We start from the raw sequence: 3,996 nt of genomic DNA, 5'->3' as shown, positions 1-3,996 counted from the left end.
TATTGCAACTCTCATTTGCCGCATTTGTCAAAAGTGCAACCCCACCCACTCCTTGCTTTACTCAAAATACAGATATCAGAGTGAACCTGCTTCAAAACTTTAAAAATGTAGACCTTGTAAGTCTCCACACTATTCACCTTCTTCCTCCTCTTGTCTCCTAATGCTACATCTTTCGCTGGAAGACACTTCTCAACCATTAATTAGAGTTTAGGTAATGAGGGAATTATTGCTTAAAGATTTTTGGAATATTGATCAAAGATGAATTTGGTGGTGAGCAATTGACAGGGATTTGAAGGCTTTTTATAAAAAAATGTGGTGAGATGTAATTAGATGAATTGTTTTGTCCCGAGGACTTACTTTGCCTGGATCAATGTCTTAGTGAGAGTAAATGCTGTGAGTTATGATTAGAGGACTTACTTCATTAGTATCGATGTCTAATCGAAAGTTAGTGCATCGATTTTAAAGAGGAAATTTTGATATTAAATGGTCAAGATGGGATAATATGGAGGATCTGAGGGAAAAGTATGTTTTCATTTGGTCTGGTTTTTGTTGGGTCCAAGTTTTTTTTTCTGTTGGGCCTTGATCAATGGATTAAGGCGCATAACAGTTTATTGTTTTCTTTTTTTCTTTTTTTAAGAAAATATTCATGAAGTTTATATCAAAAGTAGTAAAGAAGAAGAAAGAGTTAATTGTAATTTGGCTTTTATGATGGTATGGCACATAAGTAGTAAAGAAGAAGAAAGAGTTAATTGTAATTTGGCTTTTATGATGGTATGGCACATAAGTTACCCAGATACTTCATCTAGGCTCCCATATCAATGTCGGTGTCCTTGTATACTTCTTGAATATATACATACATTTTCAGACATATGCTCAATTATATAATACATGCTTTAGTTCAAAAAGTTGCGATACACTTATTAAATGTACGTACATCGTACGCTTCACCTCAAATTTTTGCAACTCATTGGACTCGGGACAGGTTCTCTTTAGCGGATACCTAGTTCATAAGTATGATTTTGGAGGGACGTCTGGATATGTAGTTCAAAAACAATCAATCTTTCAATTTATAATCTACTTGATAAAAAAAATGGTATAAGGATTGTAGTTCTCACTTCTCATAACATGTGAATGACAAATAATATCAATCTCATGTGGATTATTAATTTTATTACATGTGTATATAGTCGTACCTCCTGTATCCTAACTTTTATAATTTTGTCGTGTCTCGTATCAGCACCCGTGTCCATGTCCGCACCCGCACCCATATCCGTGTAAAATTGTATGGCAGAATTCACTTTATGTCTTGTTTGTAAAAGTTGTTCTCAGTCGTCTACTATATTTTTATGGTATTATTGACTAAAGGATACTCCTTGGTTTAAAAAATACACTCAACCATTTCAAATAAATAGACATCAGTAAAAAGTAGTTAGTAGCTAAAGTGAGAGATTGTAGATCAAATCACTATTGCTAAAAAAGAGTTATACAGATACGTGTCTCGGTATCCAGTAGCTAATACCAAAATACATGAGCTCAAGCAAAAAAGCAATACGGTTCATATAATAAATTAAACTGAATAATCCTGAAAGTAGACAAGACAAAGGAGTTATATTGGAGTAGAAAATCATGGATGATTGACAGAATCAAATCCCCACAACCAAGGACAATATGAAATAGGAAAGTCCTAGATTCCTCCTCAGATTTGACCATATCAAATCTCTACAATCATGTATGTAATTAGCACTGTTTTAAATATCGGCCGATAATCGATATTATCGGTCAAGTTATCGGATTTGGGAGCTCTCCGATAGGATAACTTGAATTTTTAATCGGTTATCGTTTTTGGCAAGTTATCGAGGAGTTATCGGCGTTATCGGTACTTATCGGCCGATAAGTAAGGTTTTTTTATCGGGATTATCGGCCGATAAGTAAGGCTATGCAATCGAATGGTTTCATCTGCGGTCAAGATGCAAGTTTTGCTTTCTACAATTGGTTAGTGATTCTAAACATGATGATTTACATTTTGGTATGTTTATATTTCATTAAGCATGGTTAGATTACATTTTTTAGTTATTATATTATATATATACACCATCTAGTATATCACTCCGATAAATACTACTTATCCCCGATATATCCCCGATTTTCGCTATCCGATAAGAATTTTGACCGTCCGATAAATTCCCGATAACCGATATTTAAAACCTTGGTAATTAGTTAAATCAAATCACTACAATCATGGGGGTAATTAGCCATATTTAGCCTATATAAAACACACTCACTAAGTCCTTATATAGATTATAGATTGATCTTATGAATAAAACAAACTGAAATTTCCCAAAGTCTTATTCTTTTCATGGACATGAACCTAGGATCGATTGTTTTCATGGAGAGAGAACTTAGTATCAATGACAAACTTGGTCCTTGATAGGGAGGTGGTCACATTTTCACCACTCATCTACCCACTTGAAAATGGTCCCCCGCTTAACTAGAAGCCCCACTTAAAAATGGTCCCCATTTTAGATAAGTGGATGAGAATGAGCCACCTCATTACCAAGAACTAAAGTTGGTAATTGATACCAAGGATACCCATATTTCTCATACATACATATATGTGTTTGTGTATGTGTGCATGTATATATAGGTTTACCATATGTCACATCAAGGAATTCTATCATATACAATAATGTCGCTTAATCTTAATCCTCTTAATATGTGTGTCTATATAGGATTTTAGAAGACATGAGTTTTTATCTTTATACAAACTTGTATCCGTATCTATGATTGGTAAGCGAATATAGATATTGTAAGTATCATATCCGAGACGTATCCAAATTGTTTGCACCCCTAATTGCATCTCAAACACTGTTTGAGATGACTTCATATTTCCCACAATTTCAACCAGTTGTAACCAGTGAGTTTATTTTCAAAATGCTTAAAATAATTGGGTACTAATATCAAAAGACGAAGATTTGGGGGACTAATTCAAAATATAGAGGATTTGGGAGTCATATAAAAAACCCTAAAAGAATCATACACAGGGTCACTTAGAAATCATATAGAGAAATTAAAAAACATACAATTCTCCTAATTTATAGGATATTGAAAATCGATTGTTGTTTTGACATTTATATAGTTTCTGTTGACTCAGTGTTTTTTGCACCATATTCAATAGCTTGTACTTATGTTTTACTGTTTGTATTGATTTAATGTTTTATTTACAATGATTTAAAATTGAAAGTGAGACATGTATCACAATCTACTTCCCCGCTTTGTACACAGCACTCAATAAGATTTTTCCTAAACAAAGACAAACAACTTCCATGGTTTATGCATATATTTTCCTCATCAAAAAGAATTTTTAAAATCTGAAAATAATTTAAAAAGGGAATGGATTAATATGGCTTATTTATGACATTTTATTTGGAACTAGCAAACAAGAGATACTCTTTTATCATTTCTCTTCAAATTTCTTTTACAATTTTCTTCCAGAACATACATCGAAAAGAATCTCAATTCCCTTTCTTTTTTTCTGTTCTTTTTTCTTTTTCCTTCCGTTTTCTTTTCTTTCATTTTTAGTCAAACCAAACACAATCCAAGGAAATTGGCACACATCATTTTTACTTAACAGTCAGCACAGCAGGGCAGGTATTCAAGATTTCTAGGCAGTAAACAGAAGTTAAGAGAACTACTTGAGTCTTCATATCAACTTCTTACTGAAATCAAATTCTCTCTTATTAGCAATACCAAATCAACCGTGTAATATATGGCTTTTAAATAATTTGCATGTAACTTACTAACTGCGGTCACTTGTCGATCCCTCTAGGTGACCAATGCAATAACTAAAATTAGGACCAAAAAGATGTCAATGTGGTTGTTACATAATGTCAAGGAAACCTCAAAAAGAAATCGAAAACACTGAATCTTATTGATCATCAATAGTTTTATCCAATAAATTTAACAAATATAACATATGATATTTTTATATATGTAGGG

Source organism: Asparagus officinalis, chromosome 7 (assembly GCF_001876935.1).
Source record: "Asparagus officinalis chromosome 7, Aspof.V1, whole genome shotgun sequence".
Taxonomy (NCBI): domain Eukaryota; kingdom Viridiplantae; phylum Streptophyta; class Magnoliopsida; order Asparagales; family Asparagaceae; genus Asparagus; species Asparagus officinalis.
The sequence above is the reverse complement of the archived record's forward strand: the minus strand, read 5'-3'. Positions refer to the sequence as shown.